This window comes from Carlito syrichta, unplaced genomic scaffold (genome assembly GCF_000164805.1).
Source record: "Carlito syrichta isolate Samal-C Ts95f unplaced genomic scaffold, Tarsius_syrichta-2.0.1 Scaffold301845, whole genome shotgun sequence".
Taxonomy (NCBI): Eukaryota; Metazoa; Chordata; class Mammalia; order Primates; family Tarsiidae; genus Carlito; species Carlito syrichta.
Window position 1 is genome coordinate 488865 of NW_007245941.1, and position 15552 is coordinate 504416.

General features: G+C 39.7%; 1 protein-coding gene across 3 annotated transcripts in view; it reads right to left on the minus strand.

Annotated features, from left to right (window-relative positions):
* Positions 1 to 15552, minus strand: part of MKL2 (MKL1/myocardin like 2) — a 207436-nt gene that overhangs the window by 183575 nt on the left and 8309 nt on the right. For all 3 annotated transcript variants that reach the window (XM_008055394.2, XM_008055391.2, XM_008055392.2), the window contains exon 2: positions 12862 to 12922. The gene's annotated coding sequence lies outside the window, so the exon portion shown is untranslated. The remainder of the gene's footprint in view (positions 1 to 12861; positions 12923 to 15552) is intronic.

The window sequence follows — 15552 nt, forward strand, 5'->3', positions numbered from 1 at the left end:
TCAGCCGGGCGTAGTAGCGCGCGCCTGTAGTTCTAGCTACTTGGAAGGCTGAGGCGGAAGGATTGCCGGAGCCCAGCAGGTCGAGGCTGCGGTGGCCGGGAGCGGCCACTGCACTCCAGTCTGGGCAACAGAGTGAGACTCCAACTCAAAAAAACAACAACAACAACAACAACAACAAAAATGTCCACTCAAAAATTTATACACAAATGTTCACAGCAGCATAATTCACAATAGCCAAAAAGTAGAAACCACTCAAATGTCCAATAACTGATAAAATGTGGTATATCCATATAATAGAATACTATTCAGCAAAAAAAGGAATAAAATTCTGATACTTGCTACAACACAGATGAACTTCAAAAACATGCTAGATGAAAGAAGCCAGTCACAAAGGGCCACATATTGAATGATTCCATTGACATGTTACATCCAGAATAGGTAAATCCACAGAGATAGAAAGAAGACTAGAGGCTACCAGAGGCAAGAGAGAAGAGAGAATGGGGAATGACAGCTAATGGGTATAGAGTTTATTTTGGGGATGAAGAAAGAATCCTGGAATTAGGCAGTAGTGATAGGTGTACAATTCTGTGAGTATACTAAAAACCACAGACTGGTACACTTTAAAATATACTTTATCAATAAAGCTGTTATTTTTTTAAATGGCCACACAAAGTCATACACTAATACCTCTGTGCAGATTCCTGGTTGAATCACTGCCTGCTACAGAATACTCTGTCATAAAAACACACAATCTGTTCAAATGAGGAAATGATTTATTTTCCTATCAATAAATCCCTACAGCAACCAGCCATAAAACCAATTCCAAAATAAAAAGAGGAGAGAACAAAAAAGCATGCAATTCACAATTAGCTGGCAGGTACGCAATGGAATTAACCAAAGACTACACAAAGAAAAATGTTTATCAGAACTGCTCACTTCCCTTTGATTACACAGATTTAAACAAGTCAAAGTCCCTTTTACTCATGAAAAAATGTACCAGCTTCTTTATTAGCACAGAGCAAGGAAACAAGCATTCTCTCCTATAACCAAATTAACATCCCACAGAAGGTCTGTTTGTCCTTGGCAGCCATGAACCTTTCCTCTAGAGCACTGCAAAATTAAACAAGCCTCTGTTGTATTGAACACAATGAGCCAGGCACCCTGGCAGGCTCCTAGACTCCATCAGTTGATGCCGAAGACATTAGAAAGTAAAGAGGATGGTGAGAATACTGGTGGTGGTGATGAAGCAGCTTTACTGTCATTCTGCTCAACATTGCCCTTATCTACAACAATGGAAGCATTCTTACAACTTTCTAACATTCTAGAAACATCTTTCTCTGACTTGTACATCGGAAGAAAGCATGGATTTTGGAGCCAGAGAGATCTGGATTCAACTCAGTTTTGTTCTGATTTTTAAACTACTAGCTGCACGTCCAGGGCCAAATTTACCGAATCGGGTAATTACATCTCTCCTTACAGAACTGTTTTGAGAACAAATGGAGGTAATGCACACAAAGGGCATAGCCCAATGCTCAATGTACACTGGCACCATAAACATCCTCACTGCTCTCAACTCTTCAAAGCACATACTCATTTTAGAGTTACATCACAGTATAAGCAACAGTCATCAGCTATCCTTCTACCCAAGGACATCTAAACAACCAAAAGATCCTATGAAGATTTCATATTAAATGAGTTATTCCCCTCTATGCACTCCCTCCCACAGAATTAAAGGTAAGAAAGCCATGAATAAAAGTATTTTAAATGTATTAAATCAGGGCACGACACAAAGCATTCATTCACCTAAGAGATATTTTAAAACTACTGAACTGAGAGAGACACACCAACAGAAACACTTACTATTAAGAGGGAAATGTATATTTTGCAGTGCAATAATTGGTAACCTTTCCATAAAGATTGATGCAATCGGGTTATAATTCCCAAGTGTCAATAACCAGTTCTTAAGGTAAAAGAAAAAGGAAGTCTGATGGTTTCAAACACTCCAGAAAAGATGTAGGAGGATATCCTTTCCCACTGACAGCAATTAACGTTTGAGTGATGGCTGCGCAGACTGAAAAACTTCATTACATTAGAACAAACTGAAATATATTTAAAACAAAACTTACTGAGTCTAACATATACAAACACTTAACTCTCACCTTGATCTAGGTGTCCTTTCTGAACAAACTGAAGAAAGAAGGGCTTGTGTGAAATTCCAATATTTGTCATTGCATAGCTATGGTAAGAAGGGAAATGATGGTTTTCAACCATATTCCCTTGTTGTACTTCTATTTAAAGAGGGTGTCTAAACTCTGCAGTAGTAAGAGTCAGACTCCCTCTGCCCAGTTCCAGACAAATTTCCAGCATGCTACAACATTTGGCAAAGCTTTCAGGGCTAGGAAGGAAGGAAATTTCTTCTCAAGGGGGGATAGGATGTTCAGAGGTTAGGGATATCCTTAGGAGGTTTCACTGAGCATAGAGCTCATTAAGGAACTTGTGGTCCTAAGCTACTCGTCTACCCTTCCCTTTTCCATAACTCTACCCTTAAGACTCTGAGTTAATAATACCCCTGGGAGAGACTACGTTGGAGATACTAAAGAAGTAAGGCCTGAGTGTCACCTTTGCTAGGGATCTATTCTCTTTACTGCACACAAGCACTTCAACAGTTTTTCTTCTGATTCAGTTTAATACTCTAACCCTCAATGTAAAAGTTTTATGAGAATATTCTATTGCCACAAATTTTGTATATGAACACAAAACTTTTCTCCTCTTCCCAACTTTCCAATCAAATGACCACTTACCCTGCCAGTCTAAACTTTAAGTTTTATGCCTAAAATAGGAAAAAACTGTTGCAAATGCACAAAATCCAGCCCATTAAAGATGTTAAAAAGTCTTAAAATCTTCTAAGTACAATATAAAAGTTTTTACAAATGCAGCTAAAAGGAGGAATAAATAACAAATCCTTAATTTTAATTAAGACTTCTGTTTAACAACTAGTATTAATTCCTCACTTTCCAGGAATATTTTTAGAATCAAGGTTTTAAAGCATGCAACTAAAGAAATTAACTCATCAGTAAAATGAAAGATACTACCTAAGCAAATCCCTGTACTGCCACAAAAAGGAAATTCAAGAATCCAGAACCCTGGTTATTTTAGAAAACAAATACAAGATTATAACCATTAGCCACAATAAGATATCAGAGGGAAAAGTCTAGGAAAACCTCATTAATTTAGATCCTGCTAATGAAGACTCAATAATTTCCTTTCAAGTCTGCCTAGATATAACTGTGGATGATATATTTAGAAAAGAATTGCTAAGTGAACTAAAGCACAAATAAAAATTGTTAGAGATAATTTATCAATTTAAAATTTTTACATGCATATAATGCTGCTAAAATACTGATTAAAACTAGCTCATGTACTCTTTAGAATCCTATATTCCAACGGAAACAAAGTATATGAAACAAGAGACCAAAACACCGCTTAAATGTATTAGATAATTGTTCCATCCTCATCATTTAGTTTGGCTGTAAACTGGTTCAGGAGTCAGAAAAGCTTAATAATCAGGATACTGGAGTAAATTTATACATTTACTCAAGGGCTGGCAATCTATTTCTCTACTTTTATATTTAATAAATGCTGACCCATACAATTAAAATATAATTCACATTTTTTTCCATTATAATTAAAAATATATTTGGGGGCATTCGTTTTATTCTTGTTGTCAAACAACATAACTGTAAACAACAGTCCCATATCTATACTATGAAACGTAGATAGGATTCTTTAACAAGATGTAATAACCCCCTAGTTTAGATACTTACTTTGCCCTTAACAACAACAACAACAAACAAACAAAAAAAGCAGATTAGGAAAATAAATGGGATATAGTACAAATCAAAATTCTAAACAAAACATCACAAAATGTTACAGTAGTAAGTTTCACTTCTATTATGTATTTCTGGATTTAGGTACATATAAAAACCACAGATGTTAGTTTTCTCATCCAAATTAAAATTTAAGGCACCTCTCATTTACATCGTAATTCTAACTTCAGAATGATAATATACACCAACAATAATTCCTTCAAATACGATGTGGGTGTCTGTCAAGTATGTGTCAGGTATGTGTATCAGGTTCTAGATGTAAACTGGCAAATAAAACACTGTTGGGCCACTTGTTCCCTGCCATGGTGGTATATGATCAACAATATTAACTCAGAGTGAAAACAAAAGTACCCACATTAAAGGCAATCTATATTATAAGAAGATGCACTTTGTATCTAGGAAAAAAGAGATGTCCTTTAATTGGTTGTTTTTTTGTTTGTTTTTTTTTTGAGTTGGAGTATCACTCTTTCGCCCAGACTGGAGTGAAGTGGCCGCTCCCGGCCACCACAGCCTCGACCTGCTGGGCTTCGGCGATCCTTCTGCCTCAGCCTTCCAAGTAGCTGGAACTACAGGCGCGCGCTACCACACCCAGCTAATTTTTTTTTTTTTTTTTAATTGTAGAGATGAGGTCTCACCAAGTTGCCCAGGTGGGTCTCGAACCCGCGGGCTCAGGCAATTCACTCACCTCAGCCTCCCAAGGCGCGGGATTACAGGCTGAGCCACTGAGCCCAGCTTAATTGGCTTTTTATTAAGTCAAAGAACAAACCATAGATCAGTGACAAAGTTAGTATCTGCTTCATGTGAAACTCTCCTTAAGTAAATCTTATTTGATTGAAATAGTATCTAAAGCAAACATAAAATTAGAGATCACACTTATAACAAAAACTGGTAAAATCCTTTGGGCAGAAGAGATTCAACATCAATATACACAGGTTTACACATGAATGCATATTCACATAATTCACAGAACTCAATATTACAGTATCACTCAAGTTTGGAAATCATATTCTCTACGCTATTCTGAAATTGGTATCCATGTTAGATGTTAAGCAAATATTTTTAAAGCTTCTTTAAGCTCCCCTGTAAGTGAACCAAAAAAAGGTACTGCTCTCTACAGAAGAAAACTTTCAGTGTTAAAATAATAACAATATTTGTACCAGCCAGGCTCGGTGGCTCAGCCTGTAATCCCGTGCTTTGGGAGGCTGAGGTGAGTGGATTGCCTGAGCCCAAAGGTTCGAGATCCGCCTGGGCAACTTGGTGAGACCTCATCACTACAACAAATCAAAAAATTAGCCGGGTATGGTAGCGCGCGCCTGTAGCTCCAGCTACTTGGAAGACTGAGGAGGAAGGATCGCCAGAACCCAGCAGGTTGAGGTTGCAGTGGCCAGGAGCGGCCACTGCACTCCAGTCTGGGCGACAGAGTGAGACTCCAACTCAAAAAAAAAAACCAATATTTGTACCTAAACAATAACTAGTTGAGCAATAATTTTTAAATATGAGTTAATCAAGGCAATAGGCCTAAAAACAATGCACACAATATTAACATTTTCCTCACATTTAAATTCCAAGAGTGTCTCATTTATACATAAGAACCACAGGTATGTTCTCAATAAGAAAATTCTTCATGTTACTAAGAATATCAAATGAAAGAGGTTTTTGAAAACATAAAGCTGGGCTCAGTGGCTCAGTCTCTAATCCCAGTGCTTTAGGAGGCTGAGGTGAGTGGACTGCCTGAGCCCGCAGGTTAGAGACCCGCCTGAGCAACTTGGCGAGACCTCATCTCTACAATAAATCAAAAATTATCCGGGCATGGTAGCGCGCGCCTGTAGTTCCAGCTACTTGGAAGGCTGAGGCAGAAGGATCGCCAGGGCCCAGCAGGTCAAGGCTGCAGTGGCTGGGAGCGGCCACTGCACTCCAGTCTGAGTGACAGAGTGAGATTCCAACTCAAAAAAAAAAGAAAGGAAAACATAAAAGGTGTATTTCAATTAAAATCTTGCTATCTCAAATAAGATACTATTTTTTTATCCTATTGGATTGGCAAAGATTGTTTAAAATAACAAGTTACACACAGAAGAAGGCAGAAAGTTGGCAGAGTAGGACTCTCCTAGGATGTTCCCCATGCAGAAACATCAATTTGAACAGCTATCCTTGCATAAAAATTCCCTCACAAGAACTAAGAAAAATCAGTGAAGATTACAGTGCCTGGTTATGGTATAGTAATAAGAAAAGACGCACTGAAGATGCTGGACAGGACAGCTGTACATTACCCGCATCACCTTTGCCCCAACCCCAGGTGGCACAACATGGAGAGATACCATCTGGTGGAGGAAAGAAAGGGATATGAGCATAAGCCTTTTCCCTGGATCCTAACACCAGGTCTACCACAGAAAACGCTGCACCAGACAGAGTCCTGTGGTCCTGGCTATAGGCCGATACTGGCAAACAGAGCCTCCAGACCTGTCCCAAAGCCAGACAGGAATCTGTAGCCCCCATAAGGCAGACTCCATCTCCAATCCACATCACGCCAGCCGACAACAGCAGCCTTGGGTTTTGGACAACCTCAGTAGAAGGTAGGCCTCAGTAGCCTCCAGCTTCAAGCACCCACATTGAAAAGGAAGAAGTTAAATTGTCCTGTTTGCAGATTACATGATCTAATATATAGAAAACCCTGTTAGAACTAATAAATTAATTTAGTAAAGTTGCAGGATTACAAAATCAACATACAAAATTCAGCAGCATTCCTATACACTAACAGAGAACTATCTGAAAAGAAATCAAGAAATTAAGAAAATCCCAGTTAAAATAGTTACAAAATAAAAATAAAATACTTAGGAATAAATTTAACCAACAAGGTGAGAGATTGCCACACAGAAAACTATAAAACATCAATGAAAGAAACTGAAGAAGACACGAATGGAAAGATATCTCATGTTCGTGGATTACAAGAATTGATATTGTTAAAATGTCCTTACTACACAAAGCAATCTACAACTTCAATGCAACCCTTATCAAAATACCAATAACATTCTTCACAGAAATAGAAAAACAATTCTAAAATTTGTATGGAACCACAAAAGACCCTGAATAGCCAACACAATCTCGAATAAAAGAACAAAGGTATCACACTACCTGGCTTTAAAATGCACTACAAAGTTACAGTAACCAAAGAATCATGATACTGACATTAAAAACAGACACATAAACCAATAAGACAGAAAAAAGAACTCAGAAATAAATAAATCTAAAATTCAGAAATAAAGCACTTACAGCCAACTGATTTTCAACAAAGGTAACAAAAACAACAAATGAAAAAACAATCTCTTCAATAAATGGTGTTGGGAAAACTGGATATTCACATACAGAAGAATGAAATCACACCCTTATCTCACAACATACACAAAAATCAAGTCAAAATGGATTAAAGACTTACATGTAGGACCTGAAACTATGAAACTACTAGAAGAAAGCACAGGGAAAAGTTCCATGACATTGGGCTAAGCAATGATTTTTTTTATATGAACCCCAAAACACAGGCAACAAAAGCATACATAAACAGGATTACATCAAACTAAAAAGTTTCTGCAAAGAAAAAAAAAAAATCAACAGAGTGAAGAAACAACCTACAGAATGGAAAAAAAATACTTGCAAACTATACATCTGAAAAGGGGTTACTATCCAAAATCTATAAGGAACTCAAACAACTCAATGGCAAGAAAACAACCCAATGTAAAAATGGGCAAAGGACCTGAACAGACATTTCTCAAAGGAAGACATGCAAATAACCAACAGATATATTTTAAAATGCTCAACATCACTAATCATCAGAGAAATTAAAATAAAAATAAAATGCAAATCACCTCACTCCTGCTGGAATGGCTATTATCAAAAAACAAAAGATACAAATGGCAAGGAAATAGAGAAACAGAAACTCTTGCACACTGTAATGTAAATCAGTACTGCCATTATGGAAATCAGTATGGAGCTGCCTCAAAAAATTAAAAATGGAGCTCCCATATGATCCAGCAATCCCACAACTGGGTTTATCACCAAAGGAAATGAAATAGTACACTGAAGAGATATCTGTACTTTCATGTTTACTGCAGTATCATTCACAATACCAAGATATAGAAGCTACCTAAGTGTCCATCAACAGATGAATTTTTAAAATGTGGTGTACATACACAATGAAATATTATTCAGCAATAAAAAAGAATGAAGTCCTGTCATTTGCAACAACATGGATGAACCTGGAGGATATCATCTGAAGTGAAATAAGTCAGGTACGAAAGACAAATACTACATGTTCTCACTCATATGTAGAATCTAAAAATGTTGATCTCAAGAAGTAGAGAGAAGAACGTGATTACCAGATGCTGGGGCAGTTGGTGGGGGGCTGTGGAGATGTTGGTCAATAACAAAATTATAGTAAGATAGAAGAAATAAGTTCAAGAAATATACTGTATAGCATGGTGACTATAGTTAATGACGATATATTGCATTCTTCAAAAGTGCTAAGAAAGTGGATGCTAAATGTTCTCACCACAAAATTAACTATGTAAATAATGCATATTTTAATTAGCTAGATTTAACCACTCCACAATGCATATATTTCAAAACATCATGTTGTACATAATACATACATACAATTTTGTCAATTTAAAATAAATAAGCTTCAAAAAATAGTTACATACAGATTTAAAAAAGACTGGCAGGCTGGGCTCAGTGGCTCAGTCTGTAATCCCAGCACATTGGAAGGCTGAGGAGAGTGGATTGCCTGAGCCCGCGGGCTCGAGACTAGCTCAGGCAACTTGGCGAGATCTCATCTCTACAATATATTTTTAAAAATTATCTGGGCGTGGTAGCATGTGCCTACAGTTTCAGCTACTTGGAAGGCTGAGATGGACAGATGGCTAGAGCCCAGCAGGTTGACGCTGGGGTGGCCATGAGCGTACTACTGTACTCTAGCCTGAGTGACAGAGTGAGACTTCCACTCAAAAAAAGACTGGGCTGGGCTCGGTGGCTCAGCCTGTAATCCCGTGCTTTGGGAGGCTGAGGTGAGTGAATTGCCTGAGCCCGCAGGTTCGAGATCCACCTAGGCAACTTGGCGAGACCTCATCTCTACATAAATCAAAAAAATTAGCCGGGTGTGGTGGTGCACACCTGTAGTTCCAACTACTTAGAAGGCTGAGGCGGAAGGATCGCTAGAGCCCAGCAGGTCGAGGCTGCAGTGGCCGGGAGTGTGCCACTGCACTCCAGCCTAGGCAACAGAGTGAGACTCCAACTCAAAAAAAAAAAAAAAAGATTGGCAAAACTCAATATGGACAAGGGTCTGAAAAAAAGGACTCTCGACTTTGAGTATAAATCGGTAAACTTTATGAAAGATATATTAGCCATATGTAACAACACTTAAAATGTGTATAATTCTTTGACCCAGCGCTACATGTATAAGAAGAAAAACAGGGCCAGGCACAGTGGCTGTCCTGTAATCTCAGCACTTTGGGATGCCAAGGCAAGAGGACTGCTTGCACCCAGGAGTTTTAGACCAGCCTAGGCAACATAGGGAGACCTCGTCTCTACAAAAACAAAAATAGAACAAGTACACAAGTTTGTAAAGCAGAGGGTTGATCAACATATTTAGACCAGCCTAGGCAACATAGGGAGACCTCGTCTCTACAAAAAACAAAAGTAGAACAAGTACACAAGTTTGTAAAGCAGAGGGTCGATCAACACATTATTTACAAGAAAGGAAAACTAGAAACAATCTAAAAGGTCATCATCCTCAATAGTATAGTGGTGAGTAAAAAATAAATAAATAAAAGGTCATCAAAGGAGTGGTTAAATAAAGTATAATGTCGCTAAATAATGGAATATTATGCACCAGTAAAATAATCATATATGATTATGCATGCATTGTCCAATTCCTGAACAGAGACATACAGAACATACTACTGCATTAAAAAAGACTACCATATACAGTGTAAACCGATTTACTAAGAAGTTTATGGGCAACCCCTTCAGGTCCCCTCTCACTGAGGGAGCTTTTCTGTCCTCTTAATAAATCCTGCTTTCAAAAAAAAAAGTTTGTACCCAGGCTCGGTGGCTCAGTCTGTAATCCCACGCTTTGGGAGGCTGACATGAGTGGATTGCCTGAGCCTGTGGGTTCGAGACCCGCCTGGGCAACTTGGCGAGACCTCATCTCTACAAAAAATAAAAAAATCAGCAGGGTGTGGTGGCATATGCCTGTAATTCCAGCTACTCGGAAGGCTGAGGTGGAAGGATCGCCAGAGTCCAGCAGGTCGAGGCTGTGGTGGCTGGGAGCGGCCACTGCACTCCAGTCTGGGCGACAAGGTGAGACTCCAACTCAAAAAAAAAAGTTTGTATATAAATACTTCTATGCCCATTTAGATAAATGTCTAAAAGTATGTTCCCCAAAATATTAATGCTAGTCATTTCCTGTTGGTAGGTGTTGGCTGTTTACTTTTGTCATTAAGTTGTTTTACATTACACTGTTGGTGGGAATATAAATTAGTACATCCTCCATGGGAAACAGTGTGGTGATTTCTAAAAGATCTAAAAACCGAACTTCCATATGATTCAGCAATCTCCCTTCTGGGAATATACCAGGAGGAACTCAAACCATTCTACAAAAAAGATACTTGTTTATTGCAGCAGTACTCACAACAGCAAAAACATGGAACCAACCATGCTGCTCATCAAAAGTGAGCTGGATTAAAAAAATGTGGTACATATACACGATGGAATACAACATAGTCATAAAGAAGAAATCATGGACTTTGCAGCAACATGGATGGATTCAGAATCTATCATACTCAGTGATCTATCACAGAAACAAAGAACTGAGTACCTGTTCTCATTCATAAGTTGTCCCCTGAACATTTATCATAATACTACAAGAAAGGGATTGGCAATAGCAGGACCCTGCAGGTGAGAGGGCACATAACATCATTAAGGGTACCTGATCCTAAACCAGCAAAGTAAGGACCAAAGTAAGGGCCAATGGAAGGCTCAAATTTCACCTGTACGTTTACTACTTATCTATCTAGTCCTGAAGTGCACCCCACATCTTTAAAATAAAATAATTTTTAAAAGTTGTTTTAGGGCTGGGCTCGGTGGCTCAGCCTGTAATCCCACGCTTTGGGAGGCTGAGGTAAGTGAATTGCCTGAGCCTGCGGGTTCGAGACCTGCCTGGGCAACTTGGCGAGACCTCATCTCTACAATAAATCAAAACTTAGCTGGGCGTGGTAGCGTGCACCTGTAGTTCCAGCTACTTGGAAGGCTGAGGCAGATCACCGGAGCCTAGCAAGTCGAGGCTGCAGTGACCGGAAGCGTGCCACTGCACTCCAGTCTGGGCAAGAGAATGAGACTCCAACTCAAAAACCAAAACAAACAAACAAAAAAAGTTGTTTTAGGCCAGGCTCGGTGGCTCAGCCTATAATTCCAGCACTTTGGGAGGCCGAGGTAAGTGGACTGCCTGAGCTCATGGGTTTGAGACCCGTCTGGGCAACTTGGCAAGACCTTGTCTCTACAATAAATCAAAAATTAGCCAGGTGTGGTAGTGCACACCTGTAGTTCCTGCTACTTGGAAGGCTGAGGTGGAAGGATCGCCGGAGCCCAGCAGTTCGAGGCTGCGGTGGCCAGGAGCGTGCCACTGCACTCCAGTCTGGGTGACAGAGTGAGACTCCAACTCAAAAAAAAAAAAGTTGTTTTACACTGATGGAAATTTTTCTCGTTGTTCTAAGAAAACACAACAAATTTTAAATTTAAGAAAAAGAAATGTTGCTACCTCACCAAAAGTGGCTTCATATTCTTTCAACTCCCTATTTTAAAAAATGCACTAAATATTGCAACTATACGAGGGGGATCCTCCCCCCAAAAAGGAATTATCTTTTGGAGAGTGGGCCCCTTGTAGTACAGGCTTCCCCCGCTGTGTTTGGCTTCAGTGAATTTTTTTGTTGGAAGATTCTTTCAATGTGTCTGCCCATTAGATGATGAGTGATTTTTTTTTTTTGAGTTGGAGTCTCACTGTCGCCCAGACTGGAGTGCAGTGGCCACTCCCGGCCACCGCAGCCTCCACCTGCTGGGCTCCGGCAATCCTTCTGCCTCAGCCTTCCAAGTAGCTGTAACTACAGGCGCGCACTACCACGCCCAGCTAATTTTTTGATTCATTGTAGAGATGAGGTCTCGCCTGCCCAGGCAGGTCTCGAACCCGCGGGCTCAGGCAATCCACTCACCTCAGCCTCCCAAAGGCACGGGATTACAGGCTGAGCCACCGAGACCGGATATGATGAGTGATTTAAGAGCACACCTGCCCAACTGCACTGAGTTTTCAGCAGTTTTTGACCAAAAACAGTATGACCTCCATGCCAATCTCACCCTGAGCAACTTTTTGTTTCCCTGGATGAAAAAGGTCCTCAAACAAAAACATTTTTGCTGATGTGGAAGAGGTGAAACAAAAACGGCAGAAGCACTAAAAGGCATCCAAATTGATGAGTTCAAAAACTGTTTTGAGCAGTGAAAAAAGCATCTTGATAGTTATACTGCATCAAACGGAGAAAACTTTGAAGGTGACTGAAGTTTAAACACATAAGAATAAATACACAAATTTTTAATAAATAGACTCCAGTTTTTTGGGGGGGAGGTCCCCCCTCGTAAATAACCACTAAACAGCTTATAGGTTTCTCCCTGCTAGATTTCCTTTTCAATACTATGCTTTAAAACAATGCAATAATGGGAATTTAAAGATTAGATTCGAAGAGGTGGAGAAAGTCTAGTGACCTTATATTCAAACAGCCCACATTCTTGGCAACCACCTTAAGAACCCTAAGTTCTCTTAATTTAACCACCCCTAAAACAATCTCCCTGGTATACCTTAAGAAAGTAGTCTATGTAAAGGAACTTAAGAAAAAAAAGGAAAGTTTCTTTGTTAAAAAAATTAAATCACATAAAAACTTACCTCAGTAAGGATATTTATTTTCCTGTCTTACATCCTCGTTCTTAGCACCTTTATTGTGTACCTGGAAAAAAAAGTAAAAATTACTTTTCATTGAACACCTACTATATACCAGGCAGTGATCAGAGAAAGCCTCCTGGAGAATGGGGAAATCTGAGATAAACTGGAAAAGAACAAAATAGAGTTAACTAAAATGGGATGGTTGGGAAGGAAAGTGAAAACCTAGAAATGTAATTACAGCTTTGCCTAAATTGTTCAAAAAATCTATAAACAACTATGTTTGGAGCACTGTAGCAGGTTAAGAGTTGGAACACTAGACTCAGAGAACCTGCATCTGAATCCCTGGAACTCCCCCTTCCCAGCAGTGCGATTGGGCACTCACCTGCATGCCTGCTTTCCCACATGTATCGTAACAATACTCAATTCATAAGACTGCTGAAGACTGTTATGAGATAACCTGCACTGGGCAGTTTCTGGGCAGAATATATGTTCAATAGATGCTAATTATTTGTATGGCTATAAGCTTTTATTAGATAATAATAAATCTGCCTCTCACCACATTTACCACCAACATCATTTATTACACTTATTATTTTTAAAGGACATAATCCCGTATTCCAGGTCTTATAGTATGCTGGGTGAGATAAGAGTTACCCTGACACATAATATAAAGCAGAAGAAAGAACAGAGTCAATTCTGTATTCATTCAACAAATATCTGACTGTCCATTCTTCCTTAGGTATTTTGCTGGGTGTGGGCGCTGGGCATTCTTTGGTGTGCAGACGAACACAGTTTCTCTCCTTACAGAGTTTCTAGTTTGTTCACCCCAAAGTGACAGACAGACAAGCTCTATGAGGAGATATACTACTTTTTTACTATGTTGGGGTCTGTACCATATCTGAACAGGCAAAGGGATGGTATTCCAGGAAACACAGGGCCTCTGGAGATGTAAGCAGTGCCACTGTTAGGGTGCATCCGAGAGAGGAATGGATAGTAGGGCTACAAGTAGGAGAGGCGCCTCAAACGTCAAGTTGAGTTGTTCTCTGCTCTCAAGTATACTGGTTAACTTGATCAAACTGAATAAGAGCTTAATTTTAACTTCAATTCTAATATCATTTTATTGGTCTTTTTCATAGTTTCTTTTTTCTCCCTCTCTCTCTCTTTTAAAGTGAGAGGGGTAGCCGGGCTCGGTGGCTCAGCCTGTAATCCCGTGCTTTGGGAGGCTGAGGTGAGTGAATTGCCTGAGCCCGGGGGTTCGAGACCCGCCTGGGCAACTTGGCGAGACCTAATCTCTACAATAAATCAAAAAATTAGCCGGGCGTGGTAGCGCGCACTTGTAGTTCCACCTACTTGGAAGGCTGAGGCAGAAGGCTCACCAGAGCCTAGCAGGTGAAGGCTGCAGTGGCCAGGAGCGGCCACTGCACTCCAGTCTGGGCGACTGAGTTGGAGTGAGACTCCAACACAAAAAAAAAGAAAAAAAGTGAGAGGGGTAAGAGTGGGGAAAAGTAAAAGGGAACAGCAACCCCAACTCACATCAGTGGTGGTGGGAGTGGACTAAGAGCATTAAGTGCTGAGCTTCCCATGCTTTCCTTTCTCTTTGAATCCTCCCGGCATGCTTACAAAGACAGCATTGTTCTTTCTACAGAATAAGAAACTGAGGCTTGGAGAAATCAACAGATTTTTAACTCCATGAGTATAACATGATCTTGATTTTTTTTCAGGTTTTTTTTCTTTCTGGAACTAGACAAAATGATTCTAAAGTTCACATGGAAAAATAAACAAGCAAGAATTGCCAAGGAAATGAAGAGCAACAAGGGGAAACCAGTTCTAAAAGCTATTAAAACATTTTATAAAACGAATAATGTGGCACTGGTATAAAATAGAAATACTAATGGAAATAGAATACAAGATCAGAGCTGCACCCCATACATCCAGACGTTCACAATGCAATAAAAGTGTATTCAGAGATGAACACTGAAACAAATGGGCAAAGATAGCTGGGAGCCATATGGAAAAAGATAACATTGCACTCTGAACACCAAAATAAACCCTAAATGGATCAAAAATTTAAGTGTAAAAATGAAATCCCAAAAGTACTAAAAGAAAATATGGGCAAATTCCAGAAATCTTGGAGACCTATGACTTAAAATCTAAACACTATAAAAGATTGATATTAATTACATAAAATTTAAAGAAAACCATATTTAAGCCTTCTTTATACTAAAATACATAAAAGTAAATTTTTTTTTTTTTTTTGAGTTCAAGTCTCACCCTGTCACCCAGACTGGAGTGCAGTGGCACACTTCCGGCCACCGCAGCCTCGACCTGCTGGACTCCAGCGATCCTTCCGCTTAGCCTTCCAAGTAGTTGGAACTACAGGCGCGCACTACCATGCCCAGCTAGTTTTTGATTTATTGTAGAGATGAGGTCTCGCCAAGTTGCCCAGGCGGGTCTCAAACCTGCGGGCTCAGGCAAGCCACTCATCTTGGCCTCCCAAAGCGCAGGATTACAGGCTGAGCCACCGAGCCTGGCCAAAAGTAAATTTTTAAAACAAGTGCCAAACTGGAGGAAACTGCAATTCATATCACAAAGAGTTAATTTCTCTAAATTATCAAGTCCTCAAAACTGATAAGAAGGCCGGGCTCGGTGACTCAGCCTGTAATCCCAGCGCTTTGGGAGGCCGAGGTGAGTGGA